The sequence below is a fragment of the Nyctibius grandis genome, chromosome 1 (genome assembly GCF_013368605.1).
Source record: "Nyctibius grandis isolate bNycGra1 chromosome 1, bNycGra1.pri, whole genome shotgun sequence".
Classification (NCBI taxonomy): domain Eukaryota; kingdom Metazoa; phylum Chordata; class Aves; order Nyctibiiformes; family Nyctibiidae; genus Nyctibius; species Nyctibius grandis.
This window is the reverse complement of record NC_090658.1, coordinates 26,416,632-26,431,714: the sequence shown is the minus strand read 5'-3', so window position 1 is coordinate 26,431,714 and position 15,083 is coordinate 26,416,632. Positions and strand designations below refer to the sequence as shown.

Here is a 15,083-nt window from a genome sequence, read left to right as displayed (position 1 = left end):
TGATGAGGTTACAGCATTGGTGGATAAAGGAAGAGCGACTGATGTCATCTACCTGGACTTGTGCAAAGCATTCGACACTGTCCCACATGACATCCTTGTCTCTAAATTGGAGAGACATGGACATGACAGATGGACCACTCAGTGAATAAGGAATTGGCTGGATGGTCTCACTCTAAGAGTTGCAGTCAACGGCTCAATGTCCAAGTGGAGACCTGTGAGAAGTGGCGTTCCTCAGGGGTCGGTATTGTGACAGGTCCTGTTTAACATCTTTGTCAGTGACATGGACAGTGGGATTGAGTGCGCCCTCAGCAAGTTTGCCGACGACACCAAGCTGTGCGGTGTGGTTGACACACTGGAGGGAACGGATGTCATCCAGAGGGACCTTGACAGGCTTGAGAGCTGGGCCTGTGCAAACTGCATGAAATTTAACAAGGCCAAGTGTAAGATCCTGCATGTGGGTCGGGGCAATCCCAAGCACAAATACAGACTGGGTGGAGAATGGATTGAGAGCAGCCCTGAGGAGAAGGACTTGTGGGTGGTGGTTGACAAGAAGCTCAACATGAGCCGGCAGTGTGCGCTTGCAGCCCAGAAGGCCGCATCAAAAGAAGCGTGGCCAGCAGGTTGAGGGAGGTGATTCTGCCCCTTTACTCCACTCTCGTGAGACCCCACGTGGAGTACTGTGTCCAGCTCTGGGTCCCCAACATAAGAAGGACATGGAGCTGCTGGAGCCAGTCCAGAGGAGGGCCATGAAGATGATCAGAGGGCTGGAGCACCTCTCCTGTGAAGAGAGGCTGAGAGAGTTGGGGCTCTTCAGCCTGGAGAAGAGAAGGCTCTGGGGAGACCTTATAGCAGCCTTGCAGTACCTGAACGGGGCCTACAGGAAAGCTGGACAGAGGCTTTTTACAAGGGCATGTAGTGATAGGACAAGGCGGAACGATTTTAAACTGAAAGAGGGTAGATTTAGATTAGATATTAGGAAGAAATACTTTACTGTGAGGGTGGTGAGATGCTGGCACAGGTTGCCCAGAGAAGCTGTGGCTGCCCCCTCCCTGGCAGTGTTTAAGGCCAGGTTGGATGGGGCTTTGAGCAACCTGGTCTAATGGAAGGTGTCCCTGGCTGTGGCAGGGGGGTTGGAACTAGATGATCTTTAAGGTCCCTTCCAACCCAAACCACTCTATGATTCTAAATTGGTAAATATGGACTTGCTGAACAGAAAAGACAGATTTATATCTCTAGTGGTCACTTCTTGGTTTTGAGGGTGGAGAGAATGCGTTTAACTTTATATTTTGATGGAAAATATATTTAAATTGCTATTAAAATGGTATCTTAGGAAAAGTGTTTATATATTTATGGAAAAAAGAGCTATTTTAGATAGCTCTTTGAGGTAAATGTACTTGTCAAAGAATTTATTATTTGAGTCGTGTGGTCTTTCTGAATGCATTTGATATGATCGTTATTCACTTGTACCATTTGTTTCCTGTCTCATTATATAAGTTAGCAAACCAATCTAGGGTTACCTTTACCTTTATTTGCATTAGAAATTGCACCATGAAAAATGTTCTCATTGAGTTGCCTGCTGCTGAGCCAAGAACTGTTAATAAAGTGTTTTGTAATTGAAGTAAAGGAGAACCACAGAACCATTATAATTAATGTACCCTCTGGTTTTTCTCTTTCTCTTTTTTTAATTTTTTATATTACCACATATCTTTTGTTATAAGGTGAACCAAGTTTCTCTTCCTCCTAATTATGGTTCACTTGAAGTAGTCACTTCTCGATGAATCAGTGCTCCAGAGCTCTATTTGACATTTGTAGCCTTCTGCAGGTGTGCCTGCCTCTCATGCTGTTAGTGTTTCTGCACACTTTTCTGGGTAAGTGAACAGTGATAGGAAGAATACCTGAGGCTGCTTTTTTGCCTGTTTGTGTGTTGTGGTTTTTTTTTGTTTGGGTTGTGTTTTTGGGTTTTGGTTTTTTTTTGTTTTTTTAAATTACAGAATTCACTTATGGAGAAGAACACTTTTAGGTAGGAGTAAGGAAAAGGTATTTTGTGGGAAAGCATCCGTGTGAGCATCTTGTGATCTGCAGACAGACGTTACTGAGAAGTCATTTGCTGCTTTTGACTGGGAGGGTGGGCACATTTTGCCACTCCTGTTTTAATAGAATAGTCCATCTGCTGTCTAGCCAAATCTCTTTCTGAACATGGAAGTTTTGTGCCAAATGTAACATCAAATCAAGAGAAAAGAGGTGAGGTGTTTTCTTCAGTACTCCATCAATGTTAAAACACAGTGTGTCTGAGACAGTGGGCAAATCCAGATCTTTTTTGAGTATCTGGTTCTTTGCTTGCTTTAAAACAGTTAATACAGGTAATTCCAGTTGGTTGTTAATTTGGAAACACATAGTCAAGTGTTCTTTTTATCTGTAAATGGCTGTTCTGTTGGTTTTTTAGTTAACTAACTCGGTATTATCTGCTTTATTCATAGAGTTCTCATCGCAAACTATCTAATGTGTTGGATTCCTGCCTCTTGTGGTGAATGTTATTTTTACCCTTTTTGCAAAGGCTAGTGCTATGCCACTAAATAGATTTAATTTCTTTTTTTCTCCCAGTGTTAAAAAGATGAAGCGGTATGTCATCCATTCTTAAGATTCAGAATTCATAATGCTCAGGCACTTCGATCTAATCATGTGCAGTTATAATTTTTAATTTTCTGATTCTGTTTATTGACATGGTACTTTTTTGTTCAGGTATGACAGTCATGAATCATTTGGCAAGTCATTTGATTCACATGGATGATTCTTCATTTTTTTTTTAAAGCACCTGGTGGAGAGGGGAGAACTCTTTTCTTACTACTTTGCCAGATTTAGGAGTAGGAGTTATGAGGATCTTTCCTTTCCCCTCCTTATAAGAAACAAAGCAGATGCTAACAGCCCTGTGAGGCCAGAACTGACAATCTATGATAGTCCTTTAGGCATGGCAATGGAGTCAAAAGCCTGAATTGTGTCAGGATTTTCCATCTTATCCAAAGTCTTTCAATTTAGGACTTTCCAAAAGACCTTAACCCACTGGAAATCGTGACATTCTCAAGTCCAGAGCAAGTTCCTTCTGATATTAGCCTGATACTCAGGAGACAGTTTGTCCGTTTGAGGATATGGCTAAAATGAAAATAGAAATGAGCATACTGTCTTGCTAAAGATTTTATCGAGCATCATCTTCTTGTTAAGAGCCTATAAGAAGCTGAGAAATAGAAGTGAGATCGGGAAGAACTTGATGATGATGATTTAAAGAATCTGAAAATGTTCAGGTAATACGAATCAGAAGCCTCTTGCTGACTTGATGTCCTATGCTTGGGGGCATATAAAATGTGCCAATCTCTTGCTTCTGTGAAAGGTCTATAGCTTGGACAGCAGACCAGTAAAATCGTGTCCACAGAGTTATGCTGCCATTTTTTCCCAGGTTAAATGGACTGTGTAACCCCCTAAAGAAGTAAAAATAGCGATCAGCTATAGGTTGTAGAGGCAAGCGATACGTCTGTTACCAGGGGAGAAGTTGTGCAGACTGCACTCGCTTTTCTTTGTGCTTTGAAAAGGATGAAGACCTATGAGCATTCCCAAATCTCATCTGCCTCAACAAACTCATCAGAAGCCTCAAATTAGGGACCTCTAAGGTCTATCCATCTCAGGATTTCATGTCTTTAGTCCTATGTTGTCCAAAGAAAATTACTAGTAATGTATGTTTTACTATAAGAAATATTTTTCAGTTCAGGACTTCATAGTTCAGACTAGTGAATAAATCATCAGAATCTCATCTTCAGGTTCTCCTGACAGGAACAGGTGTATCTATTGGAAATAAGGATATAATCATTTATTATATGGATCTCCAGGACTACGGTCTGTAATTGTACTCTGATTTGCTGGTGAACATAGAGAGGCATCACCAGCTGCCTCAGCACTACCTGCATTTATTTGTGCACAAAGAGTACCAGAGAGATGTTTTCCCTCTTACACAAACACAGAAAGATTGTCCGTGTTCATCATCAGCTCCTGATGTATTTGTGGCCTGCAATAGGTCACATCTGGAAGAGCAGCACTCCAAAAGGCATCTGAATGGAAGAGCAGCTTCTGGGTTGTGGCTTCTGCTGGTACATCAGGGACAAAAAGAGACGTGTGGAGCTGGCTAGAAGTAAGGCACACCAGGGTGGGACTCCTCTGGTTTCAGCAGCTGTTTGCGTTGTGCAAAACCACTGTAGTAGTATTTGAGAAGAGACCGTTAGCTTATCTATGTGTCAGTGGGCTTGCTCAAGAGTAGGTCTCTGGGGAATGATGGCTCAGACTGCAGGGCTTCAGGAAGTGTCAAAAAGTTTCATAATTCAATCACAGGTCTCCATATGATGGAAGGCTACTTTATACCATCCCTCTTTCTGGCAAGGGCAGGAGATCTCAAAGAAACGGGGCATTACAGATGGTCCATTCAGACCATTTGAGCCTTGCAGTACTCGGTGCCTGGAGTTAATGAGATTACAACTGAAACTTTCAGCGTGCAAAGGAATTTCAGTCCACTATTGAATCTAGACCTGGATAAAACTCATATGCAGAAGATGAAAAGAGAGTTGTGGCTTTTGAAATAGCGAGGGATTACTGGAAAATACACCAGCGGGACAGTATGGGACCACATAGACTTATCTGGATCCTGTATTACCAGAGACATTAATGCAGGGGAAGATGAGGTAAAGAATGCCTTAAGATTTTTCTGTAAGATGGGCCTCCTCCAGGCCAATGCCCTGTAGGAAAACTAAAATGAAAATCATATCTATAGCAGGGATCTCAATATTTAAAAAATAAAATTTAAAAAATCGAGGCTCACTGCAACCCTTCACTTTTCATAGATAATCTTTAGACATTCACGTTGTTATATTATCCGGTACAGCATCTGATACACAGACTTTTTTCTGTAGCTTGAATTTGCAGTCCAGGAATGCTAAGTACATGGCAGAAAACAGTACTCGCTTGATTACCTTTTTTTCTCATACAGTTACTTCTTATCCAGAACGCTTGTTTCTGAATCTTCCATACGGACAATTTGATTTAAAAAAAAAATTTTTTTTTAGGTAGGACCATTGGTTATTAAAAAAGAAAGCATTGTTTTGCCCAAGCCAAAATCACATTACTGTTGTTCTGGCCTGATTCTTGGCATCTGAAGGAAAACACATGTTTGTACATTAGGTATTTGAAGGCAACTTTAAATCATATATAAAGTACCTTCATTATATATTATCTGTCCTTCTTATCAGCTTTTAACTGGAGCATGGTAGTAGGAATTTTCCATTGCAAGATAAAGGAATAAATGTAAGGTTGTACAAACACTGGAGAAAATCCTTTAATAATATTGTAGCCCTACCCATGAGATGTCTGCTTGAGATCCTTGTCAGATGAGACTGCTGTTTGAATACCTGCCTTACGCTCATGCAGGTTGATGCTTTCCTCCTTTGGATGTAGTCTTGGGGGAAGGCTATTTTGGAATGCTCCAGCGCCATGCTGGGTTCGGTCACCAGATGTCTACTGTCAGCTTCACTGTTGGTAAGGGTGAGTCCTGACTTCAAGATAGCACAGTGCATGCCACCTGTTTTTAAGGGAATTCTTGTTATCTTTTATTTTTCTTTTCAGTAACAGTGTATCCATTTTCATAACAACTATTCAACTCATTATTCAAGTAATTTCTAAGAGATGCCTTTCTTGTGCGGCTTGCATAGATGCTAAAAATAACCTCAACCAAACCACAAACAAGAGCACGCACACACACACACACACACGCCCCCCCAACAACCCCACCACTCTAAAGAGAAAGTTTTGCAGCCTGCAACCTAAGTTGAGGACCACGGGGTTTGACCAAGAGGAGTAATGGTGTTTCCTTAACACGAATGCTAGTGTTGTGCCATGGGAGCTAAGTGCAGGGAAACAAGGGCAAGGCTTAGCATCTCTTCAGGCCACACAGTGGTGACACCAGCCTTCACTTTAGAAGTGTGCCTCTATGCTTTCTGAGTGGAAATTTTTCATCATGGGAAGGGTTTGTGCCCCTGCTAGGCTGTGTGCTCTGCCTTCCCTCGTGTCTGGCTATGTTGAAGCTTTGGGAAGATCTTTAGCTGCTGACTCTGGGTAGGAGAGGCTGAAGCACTGCCTGCTCAGGTTTGGCTGGTATTGCATGAGCTGCTTTTGTTTCTGGCTTGCTCAACATGTTTGCAATGTCTCTCACCTTTCATTTCTGTTGCAGTTGTTTTTACTTCCTGTTTTAATTGTGTTTTTTAAATCAACTCAAAATCATCCCTCCTCACTCCCCTTCTACAGCCCCAAGTTATGTTTGCTGGTATTGGTGGTGATGAGGGCTGTTAGAAATGGCATTATCGGTTGCATATTTCAGTCATGAAGATACTCCAGAGAGGCTTGAGCCCGCTGTAAGCGAAAAGTGAATAGAAGAGAAACCACGAGTGTGTCAGCACCACCATCTTCTTTTCAGAATCCTGTGATAAATCAGATAACACCGTTCTGAGAATTGCTTGCTTACTAATTATTGAAATAACATTACCTTTTCTTTGTGTCTGTAATTAGCATTTCAGCTTGAGTCTAGGGCTTGATGATAAATGAGTCTTGTATGCCATAGGTTCAGTAAATGATGAAAAACTGAAGTCTGTGCTTGCTTACTCTCTTCCTCCATAAAACAAACAAAACTGAGCTGATCTCTAAGTAGAAATAGTGTCAGAAATGATGTGGTCTAAAAGAGCAGGTTGGTTTTATTTTTATTTCTCCATTTCCTCATCGGGTGGTTCACAGTACATGTAAACAATGCAATAAATAAATACTCTGATAAGTCCAACCTTAGCTAAGATAACCATGGAAAATCCTTTTATGCGTTTCTAAATCGGAGCATAAACATGCATCTCCTACAAACTAGTAGGAGAATTATAGAGTAAGTCTTTAAAAGCATGATCTGGAGCAGCCTAGATTTTCAGATAGCACACTCTGAAACTTAATACCCACATAAAACAATTGATGAAAAATGTTGATGTAAAAATATCCTGTATCCATTTGAGATAAGTCTTTGAGAGAGAGCGAGAGCAGGCTGAAAAGCTAAGGCAAGCTCTATAAAGTGGTACTGAGGTTCTGTCTGCTGTGCCGGCTTGTAGAGTTTGAGACTTAGAACTTGATACGTGGTCATCTGAACAACACCATGTCTGAATGCAAGACTTAACACGCCTAGCGTAAATTCTGCTCAGTTATCTAGTTTGTTTAAAGATATGAGCTTGTTCTGAAGACGTTGGAAGGTCTTTTGCAGACTGTTCGGAGAGATAGTTCGTAGAGGCTTCTCTAGATGACAGCAGATGGGAAATCACAGATTTTAGCACAAGTCTGATGTCTGAAGAGGAGAAAGAGAAGCTGGTGAGCAGACTGTTGAAGGTTATTCCAGAGGGGAACCTCAACAGCTCGAGTAAACAGGACTTTAGAATATGTCCACTGCTACCTCCTAGCAACCAAAACTTTTATGAGGTTCAGTTGGCGCAGATCCACTTGCTTGGAGGGTGATTATGCATAATTCATGCTAGATTCAGGTCACTGTGACCTCAGACAAAATTGGAACTTGAAATGAGAGATGATTCTTGGGCTCCCTGTTGCAGGACCCCCAGTTCCTTCACTTTTGTGCAAAGCACTGTGTCAGGACACCAGTTGGGTCATGGGGAAATGTGGGCAGAGCCTTTTGGTTGTTGAATTGCCTGGGACAATAATTCAAGCTCTATCTGTGATAGTGCTGAAAATGGTATGAAATGGTCAGGCATACATTGCTTTCAATTGGAAGTGTGATGCTTGGTAGCATTCCAGTAATTCTGAAGGATGACTTGGTTAACGGGTACGTAAGGTAGAGCCATAGATGTCAAGGAAGTTTATCACCTTCTTCACAGTGTTTCCTACTTAATAATTCATTGCCAGGAGAAGATCCTATGGTGTTGTACTGTGCCTGCTATAGAGAAGGCTTCCTCCCTGGTGCTTGTTAGGCATTCTCTGGAAACACCTTCCTATTGTTCTGCTAAGAAACAAGCTGGCAATTTTGTCAGAAATAAGACTTTAGCCATTAGAGAAATCGTAGAAGCCAGTTCTCAAACCTTCAGAGGCTGTGTATCTGTACCTGTTGGGTAATTGGGCAAAATATTCATAGCTTAGGTAGGAGACCTTTAGGGAGCATTGTTGTTGTTTTTGCGAGTATTAAATGCAAAATCTGAATTTGTTACAAGAAGGTGCCTGGAAGTTGGGCTCAGCCATTTTCCCTTGCCTGCAAGCTGAAGGCATCATGGTATTAAAAAGTGTTGTCCTTTCCCCTTTTCTGTGCTACTTCTGCTTACGTGGAATACTAGGAAAGGAAACTGAGGGTCGGCAAATACTACCAACTCTACAGAAAAGTTTGTACGAGGGAGAAGGTTCCTATAGGGATGGCTAGGAGCTTTTAATGTAATGAAGAAGAAAATACTCAGCAAAGCTAATACTTGTAGGGAATAAATTCTTCACAGAAAGTTGAGAAAGCTGCTGAGTGTCAATGTTCTGAAAATGTTAAAAGTAATTGTAAAAGCTGAATGGCATGGCATTTAATTGTGTAAGGAACTGAAGGGGCTAAAAGAATAATAACCTGGTATATCAGAAAGCAATTTAAAATATAAGCTATGGAAAATGGAATATTTCTGTCACAATAAGATGAATTCCACCAGTGGCTGCATTGATTTCGTGTCTCAGGTTGTGTTCCAAACAGATCTGTAACTATGGAGAGGAGGGGGGAAAAAAAAGGCATACTTTTGTTCTCTCAGCCTCCCAAGCCAACCCATTCCCCTTCTCAGCAAGAATGGTGAGAAAGATTTGGGTAAATATACAAACAGGACTTAAGAATTTAATTAGCTCTGTTGGTCGTTCAGTCTCCAGTTGTCTGATTTAATTGTCCCTTTCAAAGGGATCATTTGAAGCAGAGCTCCATATGCTCTTGTGAATGTCAGCAAACTAAGCTTGTTAGTGTACAGTGCGAAGGCCAAAGCTGAATTCTTGTGGGTATTCACAGCCTGTAATAAATAGCGCGCGGCAGTGCCGAGAAGGAATCGTTCCTTACACCCACTCACCCTTAAGATGTTTCTCTTCAATTCAGAAATGAATATTCAGTTGAAAAGTTATTATACATCTTGTGTCTTTCAAAATATTCTTGGCACCGCACAGGAGTCTGTCTGCAGAGGGGTAGAATGGTGTGGGTTTGGGGTTTTTTTCCCCCCTCCTACCTTCTGCGCGGAAGATCTGGAGCCAAGCAGTAGCTGTTAGACTTTTAGGTTTGTCTGCTTATTTGTTTGGCGTTGGGGTTTTTCTGGCCTGGCAGTGCTGTTTCCTGAGCTGTGGAGCTCCTGCTCCATCTTCTCGGGGCAGGGATGGTGTGTTAGCATGGCACAAGAGGTCCAAGCGTTAGATTGTCGGGCTCTTGACAGATGATCTTGCTGTGAAGTGTTCTCAACTCTGTCAAACTGGAACAATTAGGGCTAAAGCTCGTTATGGGGAGTGCCTGCTTTAAGATTTTTTTTTTCTTCTTTTTTGAGTGATTGGGGAATTTCATTTAGGAGAGTGGCCGTTTTCCAGTAATTTTGCAAAGGGAAAGAGTATTTTGAGGGTTTTTCAAGGAAGCAGGGTTGTTTATCGATGTCATTTTTGGCGATGATTTTGTTTGAACAGTTTCAGTCACCTCATAGTTTAAAGCAAGGAACTGAAATTTTGCAAGAGTGTAGGCTTGGGGTATTAAGAATAACGAAAAGAAGGGCTGGCTGATATGTGTTGCAGAAGAACTCCTTGTACTCAATGATTGGATGATAAAATGCCAGAGGAAATTGCCTGTAGATAAACGAAAGCAATATGTGTGGGAGGAAGAGGGGGGTCACAATGTGGTGTATGCCCTGACGAGTGCTGCGCCAGGTGTTACTGCTCTGGAAGGAGACTTTGTGGTCGTCTGAAAAAATGGCAGCATAATGATCGATAAAACAAGTGTCAGTACTCATTAGTGAAGGAACAGAAAACAAAACAGAAAGCATAAATGTGCCACTGCATAAATGCGTGGTGCTCCCCTGTCTTCAATGCCATGTGCAGTCTGGTCCTCCCTGTCTTCTATCTCACCTCCCCCAGTCCACAAAATGTTGTAAAGAAGAAAAATTCGAAGTATGGGGTGACAAAGAGCCACCAGGAGTCCTCAGTCTGGAAAGTACTTGACATGGAAGAGACCCACAAAAATGATGAGTGTCACAAAGAAGGGGATGAGGACTGAGTGTTCACGGTCCTTCCCAGGAGATGAGCATGAAATGAGAGTGTGAGAGCTGTGAAGAAGATGATGGTTTCCTAGGCAGCTCTGGGGCTGTCAAGCTTGTACTGCCAGCCAGGATGCTATCCGAATTCATTAAGAGAGGACAAGAAATGGTTGTGTGGCAGGAGATACAGATCGTGGACCTGAGGGAAGAGAGCCTCAGCTGGAGATGGAGGAGAAGAGACTGGCTAGGTACTGGAGGAGTGATGCCTGTCATGACAGAGGAGAAGAAAATACATCTCGGAAGGGGAGTCAGTTTTGGAGAAGGTACTGGCTTAGGGAAAGAAGATAAAGTAAAGAAGCAGATGAGCACAGGAGTCGGCAGAAGTATGCCTGCCCCTTCCTACTACTCAAACACTGTTGCTTACAAGGTGGGAATGGAGATGGGATTGTCAGAGTGAATCTGAGGTTCAGCTGTTGGCAAATACCTCTCCAACTCAGGTGAGTGTCCTGCTAACTTGCCTTCCCCCAGCAGGTGACAGCCTGTCACTGCCATAATTTTACTTTATTCAGCTTGACTAGTCTCTGTAGAGCCTGTATTAAACTGATAGCAGAAGCATTCCAGCTTTTCGACAATACCATGTAATGGAATATCCTTTTTAAATGACACCACACACACAAGATATTAAGCCAGCCTCTTTCAGATTAAATGGCAGAATGAAAGTGTGCTTCTGTAACTTAATTTTAGCCTTGTTTTACATAAATGCATTTCATGAGAAAACTGTAAACTGCATATTTTTTTTCCTCCAACAAAACTCCTGTCCAGTTTGGTACATATGATGGATTTGCTGTGAAGATAAATTCCTGTAGAAGTTTTTTGTGGCTGGTTTTGCCAGTTGATATCCCAGTCTTTGTTGGTATTGCTTGTTTAATACATGTACTCTGTTGTTGTTTGTATGTTTCTTATCTTAAGGTAGCTTACTTTCCCCTTTTCTGCTCCAAATAAATACTGTTTAATCATGACTAACCAATTTAGATGACAGGATGCTCTTGATCACCCATGTTGTAATAGAAATAATGGCAAATACACTGGAGAAAACTCTTGTGTTTCATTGATTTAAAGTAGGTGAGGTTTATTCATTTCATGGGAAGGTTGTCAGCTGGTGGTTGTGTATTGTTAGGTAGACAGGTGGCCAACGGGCAGGAGAAGAGAAATCCCAAATAACCTTTTTTTGTATTCTCTCAGAATCACATTTTGGGTGCTCTGATGATGGTCTATAGGAAGTCTGAGTTACCAATTTTAACACTTCAATTAAGTTCTTATTGTCAAATGATCAAAAGTCCATCCCATTAAAGTAAATACAGCCATTTTAGTAGGGTGTATGTCCAACATTTCCCTTTACTTTGGTAGAGGATATGTGTATCCTTGTCTTTGATCTGTGTTGTTCTTTTAATATCTAAAATCTGCGGTGCGGCTGTAGCATTGTCCTTGGAAACACATGGCCCATGCCAGGCACACTTGACCAGCCCATGGAGCACGTGTGGCATTCCTTGGTGTCAGTGCTCTTCGTGGTGGTTGAGTGTGGCATCTTCATCAGCCAGACAAAGGTTCTCTTCGTCCTAACCTGCAGTTAGGCCTCAGAGCAGTAGCAGGAGTTTGGGAAGGGGATCAGCATCTTGGAGCACGATGTATTCACAGCGGAGCCTGAAAGACCTTTGGGAAATGGCTCTTTATGGCAACCTGCAGCCAAGGGGAGCTGAAGTGTTGCAACAAAAATGCTGCCCCCAAGCTGCAGCCACAGCCTTATGCCACAGGTAGCGTAACTAGTACTAGTGTTTGTGCCATTGCTCCTAAAGTAGCTCTGTGTCTTTCTGCTTCTCCTTAAGTCTTCTCTGTGAAGGCTCCTTCAGGACTAATTCAGAAATTTCCTCTAGAAATCTTCCTCTCACGTGTTGCAGTAACTTGCAGGTAGGTGGAAACTTGGACTTTCTGAACTGTAACGTGGCTGTATCCATGGCTGGAGAAAATCCCTGTCCTTTGTTGTGCTGCTTAGAGTTTTACTGCCATCCTCCATTTTATCCCTGGAAAAATACCTGGTTTAACTTGCTGTGTGAAGCTTTGCTGATCAATATGTTACAAGCATAGTAAAGTTCGAGAAATTGCCTCCATTACTATCTTGAGATGAGAAATTGATTTAGCTGCATTCTCTCTCTGCTAATTCGTCTGTGCTTTACGTTCCCATAAAAGGTATTATGTGCTCCTTATTTTCCAGCAGCGTCATCAATCCTGATGAAGAGACAAGAACAAAAATTTATGTTGTGTCTATGGGATAGCTGATCTCTGACTTAGCTCTTAATTTGTAAATGTTGCTGTAGGCTTCACTTCTCAGCTTCTCCTTACTGTGCTTCGGTTATGTGCAGAATCTAGGGGCTGGGATGGGAGCGAAACTGAAGAATATGGCAAAGGAATATAAAGTTAGATTGCTTTTTAATCTAAACCTCAAAAAATGAGATGCTGATTAAACTTTAATGAAAGGAATTAGAACCTCATTTGTGAATTTTATGTACTTTTGCAGTGTTTGGTCCTGCGTTAATTACATTGAGACTGTTTTCAGTATTTATCAGCCATCAGGTCACTACCTCTGGCTCTAAAATGCCCCGAGTTGTATTCTTTACCTATGTATGAGAGCTTTGCACGTATCTGCTAATTTACATACAACTGCATATGGGTCGTATTGTAGCTCTGATGATGAAGGTGGTATAGTGGGAAAAGCAGCCAAAACAAATAAGAAAAACAGGAAAGGGTTTTCCTGGGCATTCCTGCTGTTGCTTTTCCCAGTGTCCATCAGCCTGGCCTCTGTAGGAAGCTGCCGGGGACGGTTTGTCTGCAGAATACTTTGACGGTTTTAGGTTTAATACTAGCGTTCGTTGTTCCAGAGCAGATGGATAAATGAAAAAGAAAGCAAAACTATATAGTGTGACTTTGGTCACTGCTGATGATATAGTATTTTTTTTTTAATGACCTTTAAACATCTTGGCAGGTTCTAAACAGCATGTTAAACTGGGGAAAAAAAAAACCCCAACTTTCTCTTTTGGCTCCACTGATGTTAACCTTGGGTTTTCCCAGTGTCTCTGAATATTCCCTGTTACAAACACAAAGCGATAGTATACACCTGTCAGTCATCTAGAAGATTCAATATGCCTGTTACAGACCTAAAGGTGTTAAGTACCAGTATAAAAAGCGTTACATAAAGCATTAAGTACCTGTGGGCTTATTAAAACTTGTCTTATTTCAGCAAAGAGGCAAATTCATGGGATTTGCTGAGAAAAGCTGCCAGCAGATAGGATGCAAGCAGGTAACAAGCGGTTTGCTTTTGGGGATGTTTGCAGCATTTCAGCTCACATTTGTAGCAAGACATGGATGCGCACAGGTTTTAGTTACTGGGACTCAACGCAATAATGTTGTAAGCAAAAACTAATTTGGATCCAACGAAACCCGTGTGTTCTGTGCGATGCTACCAGCACTTAACCATCAGCTGAAGTGTTCTGTCAAAGAAAGATGTTTTGGGCAGGTTAGGCTCTGCTGTCTCCCGTGGTGTGTGTTTGGATCCAGTGTCTGGATTGTGCTGTGGACGTGCCTACTCCCTGTGGGCTTGGAGGAAGGTGAAGGGGGAAGCAGAGGCTGGCGTTGGGCAGGGCAAGAGAGCTGCTTGGGTGCGTCTCCTCCACCTTGCTGGTGGGCTAAGGGAGGGCACTTGTTCTGTGCAAGGAACTGCTGGATTTGGAGGGTTTCTTATTGCTGTATGTAGTAGTGTCACAGTGCTTGGGACCTATTATCAGAGATTTTTTAAAGAATAATTTAAACAAGTGAATCTAGCGTGAAGGTGAGAGGAGGAAAATGCTGATCGAGGTCACCGAGGTTATCTGTGCACTTCTCCTACAAGCGGTTGTTTATACAGTTTCTTCTTATGGCTGGAATGACTTCCCGAAACCTGGCAGGGCTCGATGCAAATGGAGAGTTTCCCATTGACATCAGTGGGCTATGAATTGCACCTTAAGTTTCCAGGCTTGTTTTGTTCGGGGCCTTCCCTAAAAGCCGTCTTGGCAGCAGCGCCTACAAAAACAAATGTGTTGTTTTCATTTAAATAATTTAAGATGCCTTGTCTAGATATCTCTTCTGCGCTGGGTGACAACCTGATTTTATCTCCTGCACCTTTGACTTTCATTAATCCCTCCCTTCCTGATTGCTATACCTTCTCTTGTTTGTCTGATGTTTGTCATGTAGGTTGCAAGCTCTGGGCCAACAAATCTCCTCTCCACGAGAGCATCTAGCCTGTCTTTGGGTTCTGTCAAAGCAGCGTAAGATGCTGTGAAATCTTTACAGTCTCTGCAGTAGTGGCACAATCTTGTTTTATTTATTGCATCACCATAACCCATTCCTTATTTTGCAGTAGGCACCAAGCTGAGTAAGAAGAAAAGATGAATTTAGTCATATTTCAGTCTGTAATTTGAAGGACTGTGGATGTATCAATCCCAGAGATTTGACAATGAAGCAGTCTCTCATTATTGATACGGGAAAGAGGCTCTTTGTTCTTTAAGGGAGTGATAGTGCTGGTAGGTGTCTTCTGCAATAATGACTTGAAGAACAGAGTAACATGGAGATACTATATTGAATAGAAGTCAGTATCTAGTTGTATTAGAACGGGAAGCTCATTCTTACAGGTCTGGTCATGGTTTGAGGCAAGCTGGTGGTATTTTATAAGGTAATCATGTGTAGGGGAGAAAAATTAAT

General features: G+C 42.0%; 1 protein-coding gene across 5 annotated transcripts in view; it reads left to right on the top strand.

Moving 5' to 3' along the window:
- The window catches only part of TRERF1 (transcriptional regulating factor 1), a 100,651-nt gene that overhangs the window by 56,352 nt on the left and 29,216 nt on the right, over positions 1–15,083 (top strand). The gene's annotated exons all lie outside the window — the stretch shown is intronic.